The sequence below is a fragment of the Eublepharis macularius genome, chromosome 2 (genome assembly GCF_028583425.1).
Source record: "Eublepharis macularius isolate TG4126 chromosome 2, MPM_Emac_v1.0, whole genome shotgun sequence".
NCBI lineage: Eukaryota > Metazoa > Chordata > Lepidosauria > Squamata > Eublepharidae > Eublepharis > Eublepharis macularius.
In genome coordinates, this window is record NC_072791.1 from 161,177,747 (window position 1) to 161,204,579 (window position 26,833).

Here is a 26,833-nt window from a genome sequence, read left to right on the forward strand (position 1 = left end):
CTGGCATATTTGCAAATATCGTGAATTGTTTTCTGAACTTGATACTGATGATAAACCCAGACTGTTCCAAGCAAATAAACAACCACTTAATGTGCTAGGAACTGGAAAGGTGCCAATTAAGCTATGCACAACAAGAGGGGAAATAGTAAATGTTACCCTTCAAGATGTGGCACTTGTTCCTGAAGCAGCAGAGAATTTAATCTCAACTAAGAAACTTGTGGAAAAGGACTGTGTGGTGGTTCTTCAGAAGAGAATGGGTAGTAGAAGTGTAATTGTTGAAAAGAAATCTGGAGTTAAGTTTGCTGTTGAAGAGAGAAATGGACTGCATTATTTTGTGGATGTTAGTGAAAGACCAGAAGTTGCTGATGCTGGTGAAGGACAGATTTATCAAACTAGCCAAGGTGCTTGTGATCATAGGAAATGCTTGTATTCATGGCATGTAAAAACAGGCCATAGAGGCATACAAAGTGTTGAAAAGTTGTTAGAGGACTGTGGAATTTTTGTTCCTGTTTGTGATAAAGAAAGAGAGAAATGTGAAACCTGTCTTAAAGCAAAGGGAACTAGCCCAAGCTACACAGGAAAGTCCACTACTCATAATGAGGAACTTCTAGAGACTGTATACTCTGATCTTGTTGGTCCACTAGCGCCATCTCTTGGCGGCAACAGATATTTTGCAACTTTTACTGAAAGCAAAACGAGGTATAGCATTGTATATCTGATGAAGAGCAAAGATGAAACACTTGAGAAATTTAAATCTTTTGTTGCCACAGTTAAGAATAAGTTTGGAAAAGCTCCTCAAAGCTTACGTACTGATGGTGGTGGAGAATATTGCAATGCAGAATTTAAGAAATTTTTGCAATTTGAAGGTATTGAACATAAAGTCACTATACATCACTCTCCACAACAAAATGGTTGTTCTGAGAGACTGAATCGGACTATACAGGAAATGTGCAGATCTATGCTTATACATTCTGGATTACCCAATGCATTATGGGCCGAAGCTGTGAACACAGCAGTTTATCTACACAACAGAGTACCTTCAAAGGTGACAGGCATTACTCCATTTGAAGCCTGGTTTGGCAAGAAGCCAGCTCTGAAGCACATCAAAGCATTTGGTTCCAAGGCCTATGCTTTTATACCAAAGGAAAGGAGAGGAAAGCTTGATCCTCGAGCTGAAGTTGGACTAATTGTAGGGTATGCCACTGGTGGAAGAGGATACAGAATTTACAATCCTCAAGAGCACAGAGTCAAAGAACAGAACGTGGTGTATGTGGATGAGAGCCATTTATTACATGCTTCTAATGCAACTGAATCCACAGTGACAACTGATCCAAGTGATACAGAAACTGCTCCTGTAGAATTGGTCGATTGGTTACCTGCAGTGACACCCGGGAAACCGGCAAGTCCACCTTCTCAAGAGATTACCCAAACAGAAGGGGAAGCAGGGACTGGACCAGAGGAGACAGAAGCAGCAACCACTGTGAGACGATCGGAAAGAAGCAACAAAGGAAACCCACCAAAGAAGTATGGATTCTGTGAAACTGTGCAACTTATCCAAGAACCTAAGAACTGGAAAGATATATGCAAACTACCTGCAGATGAAAGAGACAAATGGATTGAAGCAATGGAAGAAGAACTGCAATCCATAAATACAAAACAAGTATGGACTCTCACAAATTTACCCCCAGACAGAAGACCTGTTGGATGCAAATGGGTGTTCAAAATCAAGCACAATGCTGATGGAACTGTTGAGAAATACAAAGCACGTTTAGTAGCTAAAGGATTCTCCCAGGAATATGGAACTGACTACTTTGAGACTTTTGCACCAGTTATCAACCATGCAACGTTCAGGACACTACTCAGTGTTGCAGCATCAAGAAACATGATAGTAGAGCATCTGGATATAAAAACAGCCTTTCTCAACGGAGAATTATCTGAAGAAATCTATATGGAGCAACCTGAAGGATTCCAGATCAAGGGAATGGAAGATCATGTGTACAAGCTCAACAAAGGTCTATATGGCTTAAAGCAAGCAGCAAAAGCCTGGTATGACAAAATATCAGGGCTACTACAAAAGCAAGGATTCAAGCAAGGAAAAGCTGAACCATGTCTGTACACCAGAGTTAAAAATGGACAATACCAGTACATTCTTATTTATGTTGATGACTTGATAATATCTTGCCAAGACAGACAAGACATCAAAGAAATAGTTGATGGACTGAACAAAGAGGTAGAGGTGAAGCAACTTGGAGATGCACAACATTACCTCGGAATACAGCTAGAAAGACTTGAAGATGGAACTTTTCTTCTAAGTCAGAAAAGAAAGACATTGGACTTTATAGAATCTATTGGCATGAAAAACTGCAATGCGACAAGTATACCACTTGAACCTGATTACTTGAGAGAAAGAGATGGAAAACCACTTAGGAATATTGGTGAATACAGAGAAGCAATTGGAAAACTTCTGTACTTGAGCAAAACCACAAGACCTGATATAGCAGTAGCTGTTAGCATCTTATGCAGAAAAGTAAGTTCTCCTAATCATCATGACTGGAACGCGATAAAGAAAATAGCAAGATACCTGAAAGGAACAGCAGACCTAAAGCTGAGAATCTCGCCATCTGAGAAACCAAGACTGATTGGATATATGGACGCCAATTGGGGAGAAGAATCAAGTGACTACAGATCAACCAGCGGATATCTATTCTTTTATGAAAATGGACTGATAGACTGGACTAGTAGAAAACAAACCATTGTAGCACAATCTACAGCAGAAGCTGAATGTGTGTCAGCGGCGAGTGCCTGCAGTGAACTAGAGTGGATCTTCAACCTGCTAAAGGACTTTGGAATAAATGAACCTATACCTGTAGTTATGTTTGAGGACAATCAAGCGTGTATTACTATATGCCAAGGAGAAAGTACTAAAGCAAGAAGCAGATCTATTGGACTTAAATGTGAACTTGTGAAAGATATGTACCAGAAGGGACTAATAGAAATCGAACATTGTCGTACAGAAGAAATGGTGGCTGATATTCTGACTAAACCATTGTCTAAAACTAAGTTTGAGTATCTTCGTGAAATGTTGAATATGTTTGATCCTAATGCTGAAAGAAAAGTTGAATGATGTTTGTTAAATATGAATGCATAATGACTTCCATGCTAGACCTTGAGAAGGGGTGTTGGAATATATGTGTGTTGCAAGGTCTGAGATTCAGTCATTATGGGGTTAATGTGTTTACCTACCATGCTATTGTTTAGATTGACCTGGAAAGGGAACCTGGCTCAAAGCCAATAATCTGCAAGCCCGGGAAACTTGAGAGTGTTTGTAAACTGTTATTGGTCAACAGGTCAGGTGACTGTCCTTTCAGGGTCAAGAAGAAGGAGGAAGAAGAAGATTCTCCACTTCCATTATCCTAGCTCTTTGTTGTAAACAGTAGTGAGAAATGTAGCTCCAGGTGTTTTTGTTTTGTAGGCAACCTGTGACCCTTTTCCCTTTAGAAGTAAATGTTTTTAAAAGCTAAACTCGTGTGCTGACTCTCTATTGATCCAAGATCCATTGCACCTATGATTTAAAGCTATTTTTAACCTTTTTTTTCCCCCCAACATCCTCTACTGCCAGTTCCGCTGTTTCTGGGGCTCGATTTGCTTGCCCAACATGGTCCTCCTCCTCCGACAAGGACTCACTGGCAGGCGGCCAGGACTCAGTCTGGGGCTGGGTCAAGACACAATGTGCCTACCTAGTATGGGACCCCTGATGATCCATGCTGATGTTCTCCCCTCATCTGTTTCCAGTTCATCTGCATGCTCAGATCCTCTGTGACTGCCCACAAGCTACTTTGGTTCCCATTCCTTCTGGACTGGGGCTGCCACAGTGGCTGCAGATCTCAAGTGCCCCCCTTCACGAATCCAACCGGTGGGTAGATGGAAGTCTGGAGTGTACAAGTCATATGTGTGCCCTGGGCTCTCTCTTAATCCCTCTTGTTTGTAGTTCCTGTAGGTTGTTAGAAGTTAGTGTGCATTTGCGGACACTTTGTCCATTGAGCAGATCATGATGTAGAGGAATCCAGATGGGAGAGGCACCTGGGATTTCAAGGCATTGTGGATGTGAACTTGATTGGCATGAGGGAGGTATGCTGGGGCTCCTTCCTCCCCATGGTGCTTCATCATGTGGCTGAATCTGGCCTCCCAGATGCCTTGGTAATCCAGCTGGGGGAGAATGACTTGGACTTGGAGCCTGGCCTGGACTTATCACAAGCAATTGTGGTGGACTTGGGAACATTGCAGGCATGCTTTCCTGGGCTGGTATTGCTTTGGTTGGACTGGCTGGAGAGAAGTTTGTGGTGCTGTACCACCTCACTTGAGAAAGTGGGCTTAGCCAGGCACTGGGGAGGCAAAAGTGGTCATGCGCTTTATGGAAGCATCTGGGGTTTGCGTGATTTTTCACCCAGACATCTCCTTTCACCTGGAGGCATTGTACCGTCCTGATGGAGGGTACCTGTCCAGCTGGGGGCAGGACATTTGGTTGCAGGATGTTCAGGATGGCCTGCAGGATTGGTTGCAGATTTAGGAGCTTTGGTGGGAGCCATCTTGTGGCTCTTGTGGTGGTTTTGGCATTGGTCATGGATCCTTTCAGTGGGGAAACATGGCCTGCATTCACTGTTTTCCTCTATAGCTGGGGATCCCCTCAAAGTACCTTGCAAGCAAGGCAGAACATGGACAAGCCCAGCTTGGGGGCTGTCAGGGCATGCTCACTCCCCAGTGACAGGGGAACCACACAGAGGCATACGCTCACGAGGAAGCCCACTTACTGTCATCCCATGGTTCCCCCTTCAGTTGTGGAATGATGGGGTGAGGGGTTTATCAGCTGGCAGGTGGTCCAGCCAATCATGGGATTCATGTTCCATGTGGTCCAAGGCTCCTGTTAAGCAATAAGCAATAAAATTGTGGCCCTTTTAACTCCACCAGTGTTCTCTGTGTTTTGTAGCCTCTGCCCTCTCTCCACCCTTTAAGCTGCCCCTGCAAAACCTTTCGCACATTTGAACTGAAAAACAAACAGAGGGGTGATCAGTCATCCTGAATAAAAGAGTAAAAAAACAACTAGAAAAACTGTACCTGAAGAATTTCTGTCTAGTACAATCCTGCTGTTAAAGGTTAATTGCTCAATCATTGATTGGATGAGCTCACATTCTCAGTCTGAGGGAGATAAAAAAATGGCACCAAAGCAACAACAGATTAATAAAAGTAACTGATCAAGTAGTGAACAGGCTGTGAACAAAGGAGATGGCTTTGGAAATATTTAAACCCTTTGATTGCCTTGTTTTGTTCCTCCTCCTCAATAAAATGGCTGGACCAATTAATTTAGAGCTCTTGCAGATTTGTACTGAAAATAAGACATAAAGTTGTATGCAAAAGGCACCCCCATGATCAGAACACACACAAGCATATTAGTTAAACTAGGCTTTATTAATGACTGATGTGCATTATTAAAACTTTCACATGGAATTGGCAACTAGTAGGCAGCCCACTGGCTATGAGCATTTCTGGGCAACTCCACACTTGGCCAGCGTTGTTATCTTTTCAAATCCTAAATGATGCAAAGACTTACAGAGTTTCATCCTGCTCCACCAATATGCCACACAAGTAGCTAAGAATCTGGTTGATATTGCTCAGCACTAAGAAAAACCTCTCCCAGTCTCTGTGGGCCAAGCTATACATGATGAATGACACTTGAACAGCAAGTGTATTTCTCCCTGTTCACTTGCCCTCCACTCAATCCACTTGCCGTTCAAGTGTCATTTGTCATGTATAGCTTGGCCCTTAGTCATGGACCAACCCAGCCCAGCAGAGCAGAAAGGCACAGATAACTCTTCTGAGGAAGAGGCAGCTGGCAAACCTGACCCAGATCCACAGCCAGTGGCAGAGGCACAGCAGGAGGATGCAGTCTATGAAGGATCAGACATAGATCCACAGCCAAGTCCCAGCACATCAGTTCCTCAGCTTCCCAGCCCTGGGCCAGTAGCAGAGTGCCAGGCACCAGCCAGCTCTCCCCCGTCATTACCAGAGCCTCGGGAACACTGTCAGAGGAGGGCTAGGAGAGCCCTCCAAGCCACAAGATGTAGTGCCAGGCTAGCAGCACAACACCAGCTGAGCATCATTAGTGATGATGGGTGCTTGCAGGAGCAGGACTGAGACAGCTGGCAGGTGCATGATGCAGCACAGGTGGCTGAGCAGTGTGAGGCTTAAAAGCAGCAGAGAAGGGAGTGGCTGTGTGGAAGCAACATGTCTGCTTATTACTGACCTGGCTGCTGTGTTTGGAACTGATTTGCTTGTCTCTGACCTTGGCCTGTTCTTGTGGACTTGTTTCTGGAATGCCCTTGAAGCTGTGAGTGTTGCCTAATTGGTGCCAGAACCTTGGAACTGTGATTTGTCCTGCTCAGACAACTTGGGAGTTTCCCCTTGCCTGCTGCCTGTGTGAGTTTGCAACCAGGACACTTTCCTGTCAATGATGGGCTGTCTTAGGAAAAGCCCTGTTACACAAATCAGTCCCTATGTCCAAGCTGTCTGTCAGGCTATGGATGATGGGATATGGCAGACATGTCTCTGGACCATTGCAACAAGAAATCCAAGCTCTTGGTTAAATGGTTTTATTCAGAAATCCAATCATTTCTATATATATGTCCATAGAATTACTCAGAGGCAAGAAAGCATCTAGACAGTACACACTTCCTTGACAGGAATAGAAACTTGAAGAAAGTACAGCTCTAAATACCCAATCATTTCCCCTCCTCCCACTTAGACCACAGATTTGCGCAGGAAATGGTCTGGGAATTTCTGGGAGTTTATACACCAGCCTAGACAGGACAAAAGGCATAAGAGTAAATGGTAACATTTCAGACAGTACAAGGTCACTTCTGTGAGCATCAAAGAAAAGAGATAGGACAGCTGTGTTCTCAGCCTCTCCAGCTGCTTGAGAAATGAAAGTGATGGTTAGAGCATTTGCAAAATGAAATTAAGGTACAGCATTAGCAATGGTTCACCACCTAGAACAAGGACATGGATGCAGGGGTGCAGACATAACACTGTCATGTGAAAAGTATCCTCTACATGAGAAGTAGAAGGTGAGTCCCAAGGTAAAAAGAAAGGATTGTTTGAGACCTGTTGGATACCTAGTTCATAGTTTTAGCCAATAGATCTCCTAGGGAAGAAAGTATGGAAGAGAGACAGGTACTTGTCCGTAGAATAACTTCATTGCCTTATATGTTTGTAAAGTGTTGTCAAATCACAGCCTCCTTACAGTGACCCTATAGGGCTTTCAAGGTAGGAGATAAACAGAGGTAGTTTGTCATTGCCTGCCTTTGCATAGCAACCTTGGACTTCCATGGTGGTCTCCCATCTGAGTAGTAACCAGGGCTGACCCTATATAGCTTCTGAGATCTGACAAGATCAGGCTAGCCTGTGCCATCCAAGTCATGCTTATTGTCCTATGTGGTGGAAAGTACCATCAAGTCACATCCAACTTATGGCAACCCTGTAGGGTTTTCAAGACAAGAGATGTTCAAAGGTGGTTTTCCATGGCCTGCTTCTACATAGTGACCTTGGACTTCCTTGGTTTCCTCCCATCCAATTACTAGCCAGGGCCAATCCTGCTTAGCTGTGGAGATCTGACATGTTTTTTTTTTGTTATTTTTTTATTTTCAATATCTAACATACAACTACTACATACATACATACCCTACAGAACAGTAACTACAAAAGACTACAATAACACAAGGGATAGGAAAGAGGAGAGAAAAAAAAGAGAGGGAGGGAGGGGTGGAAAAAAGGGGAAGGTACCCTACAAGCACTAAACACTAAACACTACATTTCTGTTTTCCCTTCATACTGCCATTATTCAAAAGTTAAAGCTTTATATTATATTGATGGAGTGGTTGACCTTACTAAATGCAAATTACAATTTAATTTCAAGTTAAATTTTTCTTCCCCTCCTGGGTCCCGGACAGAGTTCTCTCTGCGCAACTGCAGCCGCAGTGCTCGTTTCCTCCCCCTCCCCCTCAGACTTCTCCTTTTCGTCTTGCTTGGTGCACTGGAATTCTGGGTTCCTGTCCTCAAAATCCCTTAGTTGATCTTCTGATAATATCTTAAAGGCTTGATCTTTATGGGTGGACCAGATTCCTTCCGGAAATAACCATTTGTACTTTATTCCACGTTCTCTCAGAAGAGCTGCGAACTTTTTATACTTAAAACGTCTTTTCCGGACTAGAAATGGGACGTCTTTCAATATCTTAATTTTGTTGCCCAAGAAGTCCAAATCCGCATTGTATGAATTGTATAGGATAGTGTCCCGGATCCTCTTAGATGAAAAATCGATGATGATCTCGCGCGGCAACTGACGCTTCATTGCATACTTTGAAGTAGCCCGACGGGCTTCCAAAATGGCGCTTTTAACTTCTTCTTTAGTTGCCCTTGCGGGTGTCGCCAATAGTTCCGAGACAAGACCCCGTAAGTCCTCGTTTTCCTCCTCTTTCACATTCTGGAGGCGCAAAATTGTCTGTGTTCGTTCCACTTGTAGCCCGATCAACTGATTCTCCACCAGTTTAAGCTCTTTATTCGTAGCCTTCACAAGTGACGCACTTTCCCGAGCAGACTTCTCTGCCCCCCCCGCTGCTTCCTTGATGGTTTTCACTTCGCTCTCAATTAAGCCCACCCTTTGATCTGTTTCATTCAGCTTGTCAACAAAGGGTTTTATAGCTTCCCCAACCGCCCTCCGTACAATTTCCTCCAGCGATTCTCCCTTTAAGGCAGCCGAAACTGACTTGCCAAGGGCAGGACTTTGTTTTTTTGTTGCCATTTTGGGGGGGGGGGGCGCCAACCAAATTTTGAGACTCAGCAAAGGGGAAGAGTGAGCCTTCTTAGCTTCAGATCTCACCTCTCCTTCACGTATGCTTGTAATAACAGAAGGAATTCGCTTACTTGTAGGCTCTCGCCTAGTTCTGCTCTTTGCCGTTTCTCATGGCCCGGCAGCACCCGAGGCGCCGCGCACGTCCGCCGGCCTCCGTAGGGACAAACGGGCAATTAACCCCCCACATTGATTCCAGGGGGCTCTTCCCGCAGCGTCCCGGACCCAGCCTCCCTCACTGGGAGTTTTGGGGGCTAATCTTCGCAGATCAGCCGCCCGGACAGGGTGCTCGGCCGCTTCCTCTCGAGCCAGCGAAGAGGAGCGTCCGACATGGCGGAGAAAACGAAACCGAATCCCTGTGGAGATCTGACATGATTGGGCTATCCTGGGCCATCCAAGTCATGGTTATTGCCCTATTGCGGTGCAAAGCAAACCAAGGAATTGGAATGTTGATAATACAAGACAGCAAACAATTACAACAATAATTTATACTTTAATATAGCAATTTATTTGCTGCCTTAATCAAGAGCCTCTACTTAATATGAGACTGGCTGAATTTCCCCTGCACATTTGGCTTCTGAAGGTCAAAAGATCTTGCTGTGCTAATGACTTGGGTCTCAGTACGGGGAGACTCAAAGGCATGCTGGTTGGCAATTGTCATCATCCTGAGGTACTTCAGATGCCAATAAGCCCTAACTATGATTTAGCAACCCAAACTATTTCAGTGAACCCTAGACCTACATGTTAACAACACCCACATGAACACTATAAAGCTGGCAAAAACAATCACCCATTCAGTGCTGATTTCAAGATGACTTAAAAAAAAATTACCCGAAAGGATACCAACTTTAGGGAGGGTCTGCAACATGTAGCATATGTCTGTGTTGGGGAGATGATGCATGCTTGTGAGCCTCTCCAACTTGCTTCCCATTGGCTGAGGAATAGTGCATTATTTGGAGAGGGAAAAAAAGCACAACAGCATCCGTGGCCCTAGCAAAGACATGAATGAATTTGCACATACTCATGTATGCGTATGGGATTAAATGTTAGTCCAGTAGCCTAAAAAATGTCCCCCAGTCAAGGTGTGTGAGAGAAATATGTATCTTTGGTCTCTGGATATAACTCCTTAATATGTTAGAATGGGGTCTAAGTGGAAAAAGATCATTCTCATAAGGTTACCAGTGGTATATATGTTTCTTTCTTTCTTACATAGAGGTTTGAGGCTCTGGAGGCCTGTTCTCTTTCCCTGTAAATGATGCAGTTTGCCAGGAAACAGAAGCTGCCATAGAATGATGACAACTACTCAGCAGATGCAGTGTCAGTAGGTCCTTCAAGATGGCAGATCCCCAAGAGGCAAGTTGAGTTCTCATTCTGGTCCTCTTGCATTCCTTTCAGTCCATTCTGGGAAGTCTCGTTGCTTGATGGTTTGTACTCAATATGAGGTGTTTTTTTTTTCATATTTTGTGCCAAAATACACCACTTTCAGATAAAAACAGCATGTTTTTCTTGACGAGAAAACAATTTTGAACCATGTAACATCTGTTTAACATTCTTAAACGTTTCCCCTCTCTTTTTTTTAGGACACAAAAGAGGCTGCTTTACTTCTCTCAAACACTGCCATGCTCCTGTTCAATTTTTAACTTAACATTCAAACATGTTTCCAACAGAAGCACAAAAGAACACAGTGGTATGCACTCAGTTTTCACTAATTCATTTTTCATAATAGAAAGTCAGCCATTGCAATCATACCACTTTGAAATTATTTCTTCAAAGAGTACAAGGGATCTAATATACTCTTTTTCCTTCAAAAAAAAAAACATGTAAGAGGCCTTATACATAGATTTTTGTTGCCAGTGCATAAGCCTTCTGTGTATCAAAGAGGATGAAAAAGATCAGTGAGATATTAACCTTGTTACTAGTAACAAGACCCTGAGTTTTCATTGAGGAACAGGTTCCCTCCAAATATGCATCTATGTTCCTCCTTCCTCATCTTTTTAAAGCCACTTGAAAAAGTTATTCTCTGGGTGCTTGTAGAGTGAGGGCTTGCTGTTGGTTCACTCTACTGTGTATATTCAAATTATTATTAGTTTCCTCTTTTTTCTTGATTGTTGTGGTGCTTCGTTAGGTGGCAATCTAACAGCTCAGACCTGCTTTTGTCAATTCCTTTTTAGGAATTTCTTAGCAACATCTCATTCCTTTGTAATTCAGAGGAATAACGACATATGTATTACCTCAAGTCTTGGTATATTTGGTGTAGCAGCGGGTCTCTGATCTAGAGAACCGGATTTGATTCCCCCTCCTCCACTTGAAGCCAGCTGGGTGACCTTGGGTCAGTCATAACTAGAGATGGGTACGAACAGAAAAAAAGATGAACAAAACAGCTACCCACCTATCTACCCTCCCCATAACAATGTTTGTCTGAACTGAGTCATTTGTAACTGCATGCTTGGGATGGGGGGGGGGGAGTGAATTATTTTGACCAAATGATTGTACCTGGCAAAATATTCTGTATTGGATAGGAAAGGGATGCCAACTAGTCAGAACTCATTCCAAGACACCTTGAAGTAGCATATAAATTCACAATCACAATACAATAAATATATGTTCTATGGTTTTTGAAGTATCTAAGTTTTCTGGGTTTTTTACTTATCTATATATAGTTGGTGTCAATTACAGAGGCTTGAATTGTAAAGCTTTAAATTGACTGGATTTTAGCCATTTCACTAATTAGGCTACATGTATTTTTTCTCTGTTAAGGATTTATTGGCATTTCCCTTTCGGATTTCCATCAATAACTGAAGTTATTGAGACTAGCTATAAAGATTCACCACTCAGATTCAGAAGAATGAAATTCTGATCAGCCTTCATCACTTCGTACAAAACAGAATGATCAGATGTCTTGAAGTACTTCCAGAATTTTGACACCCGAAATTACACAATTTGTATCAATCTACTGCCCTTCAGATTTCGGGAGGTAATAGCTTTCTTCCCAAGGCAGGACTCCTTGAACTTATTGAGCCTGTGAGCACTTTTGGAATTTTGAAAACAAACTATGGGCACCACTATAAAATGATATATCCCACCACAAAATAGGCGCCATGGGGAAAGGGACCAGTTGCATAACATTGGTTGGTGTCAAGCCAAGTGTCCTCCTTTAATGGAGGCAATGGCATCCTTAATTGGTGCTCTCGGTAGTCACAAATCTGAAGGTTCCTGGGGTGTTCTGAAGAACCTCTTGCTATGGTGGGGTGAGGAACATCAGGAGTGGCCCTTTGTTTTGAGAAGAAGGAAGTCAGCACCAGGAAACATAATGGTGCATGCCATAATGCACATTGGGAATCCATGTTCCAAGATATTTAGATTATGCATTCTGAACTTTGCCATGTGTTCAAGGGCTAAAATTCATTCAAATGAACCTCATGATTTGATTTTTACAAAGAACACTGTCCAGAATTAAACCTATCTTCTGAGTAATGACTGTTTCTTCAGTCTGCATTAATGGTTTTCTCAATTAAAACCAAACAGTATTTTAAATGGTTTAGTGTTAGAAAGTGCTGCATTCAGCATGACAGCTAGATAGGCAGCTCACAATAATGCTCATAATTTACTAGTCCACTTGGATTTGGGATGTCGCACTGTCATCCTAGTCAGATCTCACATTATTTAAGATCAACTACAGTTTGAGTACATGTACTGCTTTTGCGTATGCACAGCCAATGGCATGCTACAGTTGACATTATGGATTATGTTGGTACATACTCAGAGCACACTGAATCAAACATAGAGCTGCTCTGAAGTAGTGCAAGTGTATAAACAGTATTTACAATCCATCTGAGAATACTTGATTAATCGGAGCACACTTGGCTTTGGTTAGGCAAAATGGGCATGGATGGAATTCTTGAGACAAGCCATGCAACTTCTGCCCCAACACTAATAAGACAACTAAGAATGGCACTTCTTTTATAGGATTTCTTTTCTGTTAGCTGGGCTAGGTGGATGATGGATAGAGACAGCTGTGGCATCTAGAAGAAGTCACATACCCAAAATATTTGAAGTACAATTTAAAACAATTTATATTTCAGTGCAATAGTAAGTAGAGTTACACCTTTCTAAGTCTGCTGAAGTTAACCTGCTTAGAAGAATGTAGCTCTTTTTAGGATTGAACTCTTAGTGTTCCCAATATTTTTTTTTAAAAAAAATCAGTCCTGCAAGGGTATTGCTTGTAATTTGCAGTCAAATCGCAAAGTGTTCACACATTATCAATTATAGTCAGGTAATTGCATTTATTTTATTCTCACTGAAAGCTCAATTTTCAGTTTTTAAAGGATTCTTTCTTTCTAAAGATACCAGTAAGAGGATTTTAAACTTGAATACGCTATTTGGTTGTTTTGACTGATCCCCAGCTACTTGTATGTAGAATTTATTATCAAGTCTAGGTAACATATTAGTGTTTACCAGATGTTTCTGTTGCAGTGGATCTTTACTTTTTAGCTTTAATTATATACATATGTTTTCAGGGTAAAATGGGATTTTAAATCTTTACTGAAAATTCTATGGCTGTTATAAGGCAGCTGAGTCTGTTCAGAGTTTTAGTATATAAACTTATGCCATCAATAAGTAAAAGTTGTTTGATTTTTATTCTCTGTCTTTTTAGATTCAGCCTAAATCTAGATTTATCTTATAGAGGTCATAAGGTTAGAACTAGAGATGGGCACGAACCACATTACGAACATCAAAAACCCACGAAAATGGCGATCGCGCGATTGTGACCCGGCAGATCATGATCGTCCACGGCCAACAATCCAGCGGTCAGGAGAGGCCTGGATCATGGTGTTCGGGCTCGGTTCGGGAATCCAGACACTCAAGCGCCAGCAATCTATTCCCCAGGGGAATGCCTGAGCTCTGTCTGCCCTCCTTCTGTTGCCCTGGAAACCCCAATGGAAGCCCACCAGGCTCGGCTGCCACCAGCCTCAACCATGTTCCTGCCCTCGGTGGGAATACCAAGGCGCTCCACTTTGGCCTGGTAGGTGGGCACATGGGGGGTGCTGCCAGTGAGTGGAGAGACCCCCCACCTCCTCCCCATGCCCGCCAGGCCCAGTGGCTGCCGGCATCACCCACCATTCCTGTATCACTGGGAAGGGAACAGTGGGGCGCCCCACCGCTTTGGCCTCCATGATCCACGATCCACAATCCACGGTTTGGTTCGGGAATGGGAGATGTTCATTGCTGTTTGGGAATTCAGGATCATGGTCTGCACCAAACCACAATCCTCTGGATCATTAATTTTTTTTTGGTTCGTGCCCATGTCTAGTTAGAACCATTCTGAGTTTAGGAAGCCTTTCCAACACTTTCTCTCCAGAGCTGAATAGTATCCATTATCATGCTGTCCAGTTTTATATTGGCCTTCTGTTGGCTATTCCTAGCAATGTTTTCTGGCACTCAATATATGCCACCAGGAGATTGTGCTTTCTCATTTATGAGTTGTAATATTTTTTAATTTTATTTTGTGTTTATATAATGTATAGTCTACCTTTCTCACTGAGACTCAAGGAGGATTCCACAATGCAAGTCAATATGATCAACAGCTAGGATATTCAATAAAAAAATACAGTAGGGTATACGTTGCATAAATTTGAAAACAAATATAAATCCGAATACAAAGATGAAGCATTGCTGAAAATGCATAAGTAATTAAAGGTGAAATCTTTAGTTATACAGAAACTACCCATGTAGGGGCATATCTACATCAACAGTCAGTACGTAGTAGTATAGTCTACAGTCCATTTCCCTTTTCCAAATCATCTCTCTGAGCCATTTCTTTAAAGTACAGTCCTATTACCTGTGTAAAAAAACCCTCCTGAATAATTCAATTTTATATACTTTGTGGAAAGCTAGGAAAGTGGGAGCATTCCTGACCTATTCAGGCAGATCATTCCATAAAGTGGTGGCTACCACAGAGAATGCACATGATTGTTATGGCCACATGTTTCTTTTGCATATCTTTCCTGTTCCCTTGTAAGTTATGTTTTTGGTGCTAGATTCTCTAGAAAATCATTACATTTAGTTATGTTGTTTAAATTGATAACCAGGTAAATTATGTGAATATTGTTGCTGTTTATGTTTTCATCCTCACCATCGACATATTAATGTAGAAGTTTAACAGAACACAGATATTAGTATAATTTTCAATTATTTTGTGTTGCTCCCATTCCCCCCTTTTTATCACTCACATCTACTCCCATACAATAACTAGCAGATCCGAATAAAGATGTTCATCCCTGTCTAAATGAATGCATGCATGCAGTCTGTTCAATGAAACTCAAAGGAATATCAAAATATGAATGCCGTGTACATGTGCAGCCATGCAGAAGCTGCTTTCACATAGGTTTTCCTTGCGGAGTAAGGATGAGTCTATTTCTTTCTATAATCCGACCAAAAATATTTCATTAAAAATTATAAAGATAGGCTAACTGACTACAAATCTATACTGCTGAGGTTTATATATACTGTTAGGATGGGTGAGCAGCTATGGGTTCCATTTTTGAGGTTACTGTAAATGTTCATAATAAATACGAAATTACTATCTGTAGCCACCCACTCTATCTACAACAAGCTGCACAGACAGAAAAAGTATATGTTTCAGTTGAACAAAACAAATCATTAGGTCAAATCTTCTGGAATTATTTACCAGACTAATTTGGGTTCCTTTCATGTTTTTTAGCAAAATGGCCACACAGAAGGCACAAAAACTTTTCAAATGAACAACATTTTTTTTCCTATTTTCAGATTTGAAAAAGGTATAAAAATATTCTTATCAGCTCTACTGGAGAATTGCATTTTTATTACTATTTATACTATCAAATAATTAATCCAGATTATATGCTACCCTCTGGTGGTAAAGGGGAGGATTTTTTTTCACTTTTCCTATTTTCATAACAGTGCTCTCTTAATCCTGTATCAATCTCTGTTTTCTATTTCAATTAAGCACAGAGAAACTTAAATTTATACCTGTGGACTTTATGCCTATGATCTGATACTGGGGATAAAAGCAAGCATTTCTTGCGGTGACGTACCAGCAAGTGGAAAGTACTTCTTCATATAGCACATAATTATTTTATGGGATTCCCTCTCCACGAATGTACTGATGGCAATTGGTTTAAATAACTTTAAAAGGGGATTTGACCTTTTGCATTCCATAAATGCAGGGTTTATCTATAGCAATTAACCATGGGAGCTAAATAAAACCTCCATAACAGTGGCACTATTCCTCTCTATGCTGGTTGCTTGGGCCCAGTAGTGGAGGAGGCTTACTGCCTTCATGCCTTGTTTCTGCACCTTTCTGCAGAGCACACATTTTATCACTATAAGAATAGAAAACACTGAACTCTAATATAAGGAACTGAAACTACTTTCAGATGTTGTTAACACTAGGCTGCTGAGTGCTTTACATTGATTTTGGGGTTTCATGTAGAAGTAATATGCATTTCCATTAGCTTTTCTGCAAGTGTAAAGGATAATGAAACCTTGTTCTTAATCTAATTTATATGGGTTAGTGGAGTGACTCTCTCCCTGCTCAGATTTGGTCAGAACAATATGATATTCACCATTATAATACTTCAGTTATTTTGGAATAGACACAATGTTGTCCTTTATCCCTTATGGAATTCCTTGAATGCACCAGAACTAATCAGAACATTACTGAAATAACTTGTTGATCATCTCCTAATGCTAACTGAATAAATACCCATGTCACCATAAATCAAACTGTTTCTCTTGGATGGTGATACTTTCCCTGTAGGAAAAGGCTAGACAGCATAAAGGACTTTTCCCTCCCAAAACGGGGTTGCAGTGAGAGGCCTGACAAAAATTCCCCTCAAAATTATGACGTGTATTGCTGACCAGTTGGGAGGTGCTCTAAATAATAGGTGGTAGATCTGACTAGGAGTTGGCAAAATGGGGAAAAAACTAGCCAGAAATATATCTTGAAGTTGCTGTTTGGTTTTGTTAAGGCAGCTTTTGGAATGGTGAACCAAATCCAGAAAACCAAGCTATAATAGAGCACTCCTACCAAAACTCTTGTTGTAGAAGAGCATAGGGATGTGCGCCTCGGGTATCCGACTTGGAAAAAAAACCCGAATTGGGCCTGATTCGGAAAGATTTGGAAATACCTAAACAAAGCTTTCCGGAGTTATTCAGATCGCTTCGGAAAGCTTTGGGGCAGCCAGTAGCAGCCCTTTGCAAACAAACAGCAAAGTTCTGCAGGAAGTTAAAGCTTCCTGTACTTTCTTAGAAGAGGGGAGAGGAGAGAAGGAGTGAGTGACTCACTACCTCCTTCTAACCCCTCCCATCTTGCAAAAAAAAAGGCAGGAAGCTTGCATTTCCTTTGTTGGCTGTTTGCAATGCAATGCAATGCAATGCAGTCAAGCAGCCAGCAAAGTCAGATTCCCGCCTAATTTACAGTTTTGAAGGGGTGAGTGACTAGACTAGGAGTACAAGGAGGAGGAGGGAGGGGATCAGGGAAGGGAGGGGGGAGTTAGGAGTGTCCAATCCCAGTGCTGCATTCTCCTTCCAGCCAATGGAATCTCTGGAAGGAGATGCAGCCGGGGATTTAAATTAGAGGCTTGCCTTTGGGCCAGCTTCCATTGTGTTCCTGGCCTAGAGAGAGACTGAGAGAGTGCCTGTAGATTCTCTCACAGCAGAACCACAAGTGACAAAAGGCACAGATTGGACACTTGTCTGCTTCCCTCAAGTTTTGATGGGAAATGTAGGCATCCTGGTCTCGCAGCTTCGCTCTCTGACTGCTGTCCAATGGACTTTTCAACTGTCAGTTGTCCAACATTCCGCCAAGCTGCCTACATTTCCCATCAAAACTTGAGGGAAGCAGACAAGTGTCCAATCTGTGCCTTTTGTCACTTGTGGTTCTGCTCTCTGTCTCTGTGGTGTGGCCTGGCCTTCTGGACTGTGAGGATCCCCTGTGTCTTGACTGACTGACTCACTGCTGGACTTCAGACTGGTAGGAGAGACTCACTGGGTTTTCTGTTTGAGGGGGAAGTGGTAGGTTTTTGCTTGTCTAAGGGAGGAAGGGAAGGGGATTTAATTTTAAGCTTTTAACTTTTAATTACTCTTTATTTTTTTGTGGGGGTGGATTCTTCTGTCTGTGTGTTTGTGGTAGCCTTCTTTTGCTTTGGGTGGCTGCTAGCTGGGGCATTTCTTTTGGAGAGGGGAGGCTGGTCTTGTTTTAAGGTTTTATAGTTTAGTTGGGGCTTTCATTTTCAAGTTGCTGTTGGGGGGACATTAAAGGTTTAAAGGGTTAGGGGCTTGATTTTTTTCAGTTGTTGGGGGAGGGGTTAAAGGTAATCATAGTATTTGGATTAAAAGTTAGTAGTTATCCAAATTAACCAGCCTCCATTCTGTTCCTGGCCTAGAAAGACTAGAGAGACTCCCACTGCTGCTGGTAGTGGTAGAGGCTCTGTCTCCAGTTTGGCTGCCACTGAGGAGAGGACTTCACCTGGAGGATACCTGCCTGCATGCCTGACCGTCACTGGGCTGTAGAACTAGTGAGAGAGTCATGTTAGTGACTCACTGGGTTTTCTATTTGAGGGGGAGGTGCTGGGTTTTACTTGTCTGGGTGGAGGGAAGGGAAGGGAATTTAAAGTTATTGTTGAGGCCTGATTTCATTTGTTGCTGGGGGAGGGGTTAAAGTTTTAAAGTGTTAAAGTTAGTGCTGTTTGTAGTTTTAACTGTGTTTGGTTCTACTTTGAGTTTTCCAGAATAGTTTTAAATTGTGATTTCAGAAGGTAGGCTAGTTGTAGGCCTTCACTGAATATCTGCCCTCTGAACTAAATTGATAGGGAACCAAGTGTAGTTTTCCGCAGTAAATAGGATTCTGTAGGAAAAGAATAAGTTAGAGTTAGAGTTATATACACACACACATATATATATTCATATAAATAGGTTGCCCATTAGTTCTCCCCTAACTAAGGTTTCACTGCCCAGCCACCCTTGGAGCCAGACCGGGCATTTATTGTGGTAATAGGCTTCCATTTATATTGGGGTTTAGGGCCAGCTTGATTCTTGAAGAGGAATTCAGCTGTTTGGTGCGTAGGTTTAGGTTCCCAAAAATAAATAGGGCCTTTAAAAAAGATATTTAACTGGCCATCTCCAGTAGTAACAGAGCCACAAGAAACATAGATTTAGAAACAGGTAAATAGGTTTTGAAACTAAATTGTAAATTTGGAGTTTTGTTATAAAAACTTTACAACAGGTAGTTAGTGTAGGTTCAAGGAGGGTAAAGAATGTCTGATAAGAAAGCTGAGAGAGGCCCCAGGGGAAAGGCCAGAGGTAAGTCTAGAGGGGTGGAGGGGAGGGGGAGGGGGACTGCTGTGGCTATCCCCCCATCTGAGCAGAGGAGGCGCTCCCCTGCGCTGCTGTCATTCATCAGCCTGGCTTCTGGTGACAGGAAGAGGGTTCGCAAGGCACTCCTTCCTGAGGCAGCTGCTGAAGGGCCACCCCCAACCCAGATGTCTGAGGCAGAGGCTGGCACTAGGCGGGGGCCTGCTGCTGAGGCTCCCCCTCCTCCAGCGGTTGAGACTCAGCTGCTGGAGGAGGGCAGCATGTGGTGTCTCCTGGGATGGATGTGGGGCATGTGACTTTTCCATCCCTCATGCTCACCCCAAGGACCCATAGGATGTTGGAGGAACTGCAGGAGGAACCCCCTGCTGGATGGTCCTCCCCTTTTTCTCTAAGGCCAGCAGCAGGCCTCTCACAGCTGTGCAGGAGGAGAGGGTGCTGGAGGAAGAGGAAAAGACTGTGGTGGAAGAGCCCACATCTCTGCCCCTTCATCCTCATCCATCTCCAACTGCCCAGCCAAAAGAGGGTCACGGTGTGTCTGGCCCGAGCACCTACGGGTCCCAAAAGCACCACCCCTGTGGGGCATGGGGCCCCATTACCTCCGATATAGGAGTCACTTCCACAGAACAGAGGACCCCTGGTTTGCCCAGTGCCAGCATTGCAGGCAACACATCAGTCATGGGACAGATGTGAACCATCTCTCCACGTCTGGAATGTGGAACCACCTGAAGAGGCAACACCAGGTGGTGCTTCTTCGGGGGGAGAGTTCAAGTGGCACCACATATCTGCCAACTAGCTAGAGGGAAGCAGGCTCCTCTGGTGCTCTCCCTCCATGGGTTCCTGTAGGGCAGGGACGCCAAGCCTCTCTGATGGAGATGCTTGGTACGCAGGGTGCTAGTGTGCCCAGAGGGAGGTCCAGAAGGCGACCCGCCATGTCACATGCCACATCATCAATATGATAGCAGCAGATGGTCAGCCGTTCTCCTTAGTTGACCACTTCGGCTTCCAGGGGCTGCTCTGTGATGCCTATCCCTGGTACAGGATCCCTGCTCGCACGACGTTGAGCAGGACCGTCGTGCCGTCATTTTTCAGGCCTGCAAGGGACCATGTGAAGGCACAGTTCTCCCATGCTGCCGGGAGAACTGTGTAATTCACATCTGACATTTGGACCTGCTCTATTGTGCAGCATGCATATCTCTCGCTTACTGCTCACTGGTGGCAACCCAAAAACTTTCAGGGTGTGGGTGAGGTGTCCAGTGTTAGGCAGGGACAGATGGGCTGGCTACCACAAGGTCTTGCTCCACACCGAGGTTCTTGACATGTTGTACACTGTGGAGAACATAGTGGCGACCTTAAGGAGGGAGTTGGATGGCTGGCTAGGCAAGAGCACTGTCACCATGGGATGCATGGTGATGGATGGTGGCCAGAACGTGAGGGCAGTGGTGCAGCAGGTGAGCCACGAGCGCATTTACTGTGCGGCTCACAAACTTCACCTAGTGGTAAAAACTGTGCTTGGGGTGGGCTCCTCCCCAGAACCCGAGGACCCCACAATTCGTGACTTCCAGTATCTCCTGCAGAAATGTTGGAGGCTCATGAGTCACTTCTCGTGCAGTGTGAAATCCACTTAGGAACTGCGCCAGAAGCAGGCCAGGACAGGCATTCCAGAGCATGTCCTGATCTCTGATGTAGTCACTTGCTGGAACTCCACCTGTGCCATGCTGGAGTGCTTAGTGGAGCAGCAGGCTGCCCTTGAGGCATGGCTCTCAGAGACCGATGCTTGGAGGCAAGAGGGTGAGTTCAGCCAGGAAGATTGGCTCACCATCTACCAGACAGTGGAGGTCCTGAAGCCCTTCAAGGACTTCTCTGTAGCGGTCTCATCTGACACAGTGACCCTGGGTCTGGTCATTCCTCTGGTGCACACGCTCCAGAGTTCACTGGCCTCTTTTGGGGACCCAGATGCACCACGTGCAGACACTATTCCAGTGGTGTGTGCGCTCATGAGAAGGCTGCAGCAGGGCATAGCTGCCAGGCTAATGCCTCTTACGCAGAAGGAGTTGTACATATTGGTGACTATGTGAAACCCGCACATTAAGGGCACTTTCGCCGAGTGGGACGAGAAACTCACCCAAGCCAGAGATGCCCTCTGTGCGCGGGTGAGGCAGGCACCTGTCATCAGAGGGGATGGGCAAGGGGCCCAGCCCTCTAGGTCCCTCTCACACCCCTTCTGATCAGGCTCCCTCTGCGGCCACTGCCAGGATGTCCATGGAGATGGAGATGCTCTGGCAGGCCCTCAGCCCCTCTGGGATCGTGAGTCGTGTAAGACAGGATTTGGCAGAGGCAGTGGTCAGGGACTACCTTTCGGAGCCCTGGGAGTTGCTGTCCACCAATCTGCTGAGCTGCTGAGCCAAGAAGGAGGCAGTCTGACCAGACCTCTCCCTCAAGATGCAGTGGCTCCTCTCATTCTCTCCAATGAGCATGGAGAGTAAGCACGAGTTTTCTTATGCGAGTGACATTGTCAGCCCACATCGCTCTCGCCTTCTCTCATGGAGAGTCGAGCAGTTGGTCTTCCTGAAGGTCAACTCTCGGCACTTCGATTTCTCAGGAGTGTTCCACAACGAATAAGGTGAGCCCTCCTTGTGGCCTACATCCTCTGAGAGTCTAGGACCTGGGGAATCTCACACTTCCCTACATTAAACTTTTAGAAGTAGAAAGAAATCCAGCAGGAGGAGGGTGGAATTCAGTGGCAAAGTGAATGCACCTCTAAATTTGTCCTCCCCCCCCCCAACAGGGGAAAAAAATCTAAAACTGTCACAGACCCTGTGGGTACAAATTTATTCTGATAATTGATAACAGGCCCCAGAAATGCTGATTGCCATTGGAAGGAGAGACAGGTTAGATAGGGACTGGTTAGGTTAGGGACTCACAACAATAAACTCAGTGTAGCAGCCAAACTTAGTTATGCTGTGAGACTGTTGTTTTTAATGTTGTTTAATGTTGCTTAATGTTGTAAAATGTAAAATGTTGTTTAATGTTTTAGTTAAAGTTAAAATGTTCCTGTTGAAAGGGTGGGGGAGGAGTGGGGCAGGTAGAGATGGTGGGGGGGCAGCTAGGTGGTGGGGGCCAGATAGATGATGAAGGCTACATCCCAACACTACCTCACAGGTGTTTTCCAGTTCAGCCTGAAGCTGGTGGGGGGAGGGACCTCTGCAACTATGCTCCACGAATGTCATTATGTTGTGCTTGTGGCTAGGTACTGTTCTGCTCTGTGCTGTTTCCCCACTGGCTGAACTGAGAGCCCAGCTGCAGGAAATGACAATGGTTCTGCTGGACTAAGTTGCAAGAGTTTCCCTCAGTTCAGTTAGGTTTGGGTGGAATAGATGTGTGACACTGTGGTTTGGCTCCCTTGGAGTCACTATGGTTATGTTGTGGGGGGGTGTTATAAATGTTGTGCTGCTGTCCCTGTATGCTGTCTCCCACCCTCTCTGATGTGAGGATAATTGTGGTGCTACTGCTTAGGAGACTGTTGTGATATGTTGTGATGTGCCTTCCATGCTGTGTAACTTAAAGCCAAGAAATAAAATGTTTTTGCAAGTGATTGTTTGTATGTTTAGTGATTCTCTAATGTAAGAATAGTTGTGGTACTACTGTCTAGGAGACTGTTGTGATGTGACACTAGTGTCATGTGCCTTTAATGCTGTAACTGAAAGCTAAAAATAAAAAAAAATTGAACTCGATTCAATGTGTGTTTGTGTGTTACTCTCTGGTGTGAAGTTTAGTTCCCATCATAGGGAACAATGGGGAGTGGCTGGCCAGCCTGCTCTGGGGGTGGTGGGGAACTTGGGGGTGCATGTTTATGGTTCAGGTGTGCTTTCCCAAGGAAGAGCTTGCACTCAGGAGTGTGCCCTCCACTGTGGCACCCCTGGCCTGTGCATAATTGCCCTGGGAAAGACAGTTTAAAAGTTCCCATCATAGGGAACAATGGGGAATAGCTGGTCAGCCATCTCTGGGGGTGGTGGGGAACTTGGGAGTGTGTGTCTTTGGGTCTGTGGAGCTGCTGGGGGGTAGATTGAAATGGGGGTTATGCCTGTGGCCATGGATGTCACATTCCATGGGTTCCTGCTGTGGGAGTCTGGATATTCCAACAACAGGAACCAATGGAGAGTGGCTGGGCAGTTACTGAAGGAGTGGTTAGTTTTTTGTGGGAGGGAGGAGTTTGGTTCCGAGGGGCTGCTTGGGGTGTGTGTAGTGTAGCCATACTGTGGCTATGGCCATTGGCAGCCACAATCCATGTGTTTCTGCTGTGGGGGAGTCTTCCCCACAGTAGAAATAAAATGGTGTGGTGGGAAGTGCAATCTCCCTGAAACTTGGAGGAGGGTGGGAGGAGAGGTAGGAGCAGATCCCTTGAAAATTGGGTGCATTTTGCTTGCAAAATACCACCCCAAGCCACCTAGAAAGATCGCTTCTTTTTCTCCATGCGAATAATGGAGAGTGGAGGAGGATGGGGGCACCTTCTTTGGGGGGGCATAACATGCCTCCCCAAAGTCCAATCATTCTGAAACTTGGGGATCATTAAAGGAGAGTTAGGAGACAGTCCCCACTAAGTTTGGTTTGCTTTGTAAAGAAAATGCCCCCCTCCCAGGCTCCCGGAAAGCCAGGAGCATGTTCCCCATTGGAAATAATGGCTGCATCTTTATGAAGCAAACCCAACTCTTTCCAAAACAGACATTCCAAAGCGGCTTGTCGCTTCGGAATTCCCTTTATTCTGAATATTTCACCGATTCGGGTAAACTGAATCAGGAAACCTGAATCACCCTGGCCCTGCACACCCCTAGAAGAGCAAGTTTCAGGTCCAGTAGTACCTTAAAGATCAACCAGATTTTGATTCTCAGAAGCTCTTTCCCTGGAAATCTAGTTGGTTTTTAAGGTGCTACTGGACTGGAATCTTGCTTTAAAAGTTTGTGTGTTTTGTTTCATTTCATACCAGACAGCAGCCACAGCAACACTAGGCTCACACAGCAGCATCCTGTTTTCCTTAACAGCATTAATCAGATCCCAAGGGGAGAGGGCCTTTATGTTATTAATTAACTATGTTGAAAGGAAGGGGGAATAAGCTCAATATAGATGAGTGCATCCCGCCCCCCGCCCCCCCCAATTGCTACTAGGTCAATGGCATTGTCTGCCTGCCATTTGGGTCCTTGCAAATGAATAACTTTTCCCTCCATGCCTATCAGCTTTTGAAATGTTTGGAAGAGGGCATGTCACATGAAGACTTCAATCACAGGCTGCGATTTTAAAGATACTTCCCTGGGATTAAGTACTATTGAATAACATGGGATTTACATCTGAGATCTGCCGGAGTGCATCTTGATTTGTTTTGCAGTGCTACCATGGCAGTGGTCTGTCTCCCCCAGGGGATGATCACTGTGAGGAAAAGTGACATGGGGCAGGGGAGGAACAGTCTTTACAAGCTATCCAATTTGATAAAAGCCCTGGAAGATTTCAATCTTAGGCTGAAGACACTTCCCTGGGAGTAAGCACAAGAGAACACAACACCAAATTTATTGAAGCTATAGAAAAACAAAAAAGTGAACATAAAAACAGCTGCCCCAAAGAGACTAGAAGCCCTCCTTGCAAAGAACAGGGCTGAAACTCATCATGATAACAAAACCCCTCAAATGTATTAGATCTAAGCCAGCAACACCCCAGCTGGAATAAAACAGTAATGGTGCATAGTTGGTTCAGAACTCCCAAATTTGAAATGGAATTTTTTTCCAATGTACACCTCTAGACCCTACCATTGTTTTAAATGGGGAGGCCAGGGCCACCCCCTCTGAAAATAATAGCCTTTTAAAATTTCAAGGACATATGTGTTGACAACCAGCTTGTCTGGGAGGGAGGACATGCTAAATAATAGATCTGGCTTCCAGAGACTACAATTGTAAAGTCTGTTTCATGCAAAGTGAGCCCTGGAATTGATCCCAAGAGTACAACACATGTGTAGGCATCATTGCATTTCTTGTGATAATTGGGTTCGCTTAGCTGTGGGTTGCTGGGGAATGTTGCATCTTATACTACATCTGTCTGCACCTAAGAAATTGACGCTATAAATGTGTTATCAGATTTCACTGTCTCTTCACTCCTTTTGTTCCTCAAGCTACAGACAGTGTGTAATATTGATTTCTGAACATATAGCATCTAAAAATAGTAACGAGTAGGCTATTTCCTTTGGCTCCGCAGCTGCCCACCACTCTTACAGAAGCTTCACAGTGCTTAGATGACCATTTATTTTTAGTTTTCATTTTTGTTTCAATCATCAAAGTTGTTGGAGACCAAGTTTCTTTCTGTTGTAATTTTCTCATCTTTCCTCCACCCTGCTGCATAACATCAGTCACAAGTTACTAGAATTTTTAAAAGTTGAGAATATAATGACTTGAATGGCTTAGTACCCATTCATTGACTTTTTCTTGTGTGTAAATACAGATTTGTGCAGGTTTCAGTTTAAGCATAGTTTCTCATACAATGGACACTTCTGAGAAAACATTTCCTTTGTATATCCAATAAATACTAAATGAATACTCATTTTGTCAATTGTGATGTATATAAAAGTGCCTGGATTGTAATGCTTTCCTCCACAGTGCTTTAAAACAGTACTCTATTCCTTTCCCAGTTAGCTTTTGCAAGTATTTTAAACAAAGATGACTTTTGCATATGGGCAATTCATTTCGGACCATGTGCCTTTTATACATATATTTTGTACTCAGGTATAACAGACAGAATATGAAACTTTCCTTTGTCAAGCATTTCACACACAACAGCAATAAGCCATTTTAAAAATCTCCATCAGGAGAGAAGGGGCATGGTAGATCTCGAAGGCTAAGCAGGGTCAATACTTGGATGGGCAACCACCACAGAAGACTCTGCAGAGGAAGGCACTGGCAAACCACAGCTACTTCTCACTTGCCTTGAAAGCTCCTTGCTGGGGCCACAACAAGTCAGTTGTGACTGCACATGCAAAATCTGTTATTTTAACCACACACATACACATCTGTCACTTTCTACGTAGTACTGTCTTCTTTTTTTCTCTTTTGCAACCTGAGAATATACCAGTAGATCCACATTTTTTAAAATTAGATTTAGGTTAATATATGGGCATAAACTTCCACAGATAATAAAGGGTATGTTGCAAGACAAATTTAATATGGTCGGTGGCTTCTCTTCTTGAGAGGTGTTCAAATTAAATTGGTTTGATAAAGAACATGGCCCTTTTGAATTTTTACACTACTGCCCATCTTGATTTCCCATGGGCTTCAAAGAATTCTTGGGGGAATTTCCTGAAATGTCTACATTAAATGACCTATTAAAAATAAAATACACAAAAGCTCTTCGTCTTCCATTTCCCTGATGCGACCTGGAGGACTTGCCAACAATGTGATCCTTCCTATGCCATTCCCTAAAATTTCCAAAAGAGGTGAAGACACAGCTCTAAGGGAAGAGATGTTCCTTGGAGTTTAATTGACTATAAAATCAAAAGCAAGTTCCCAATGCTAAAATCCCTGGGAACTGCAGCTTGCCTGAACTTCTTAATCC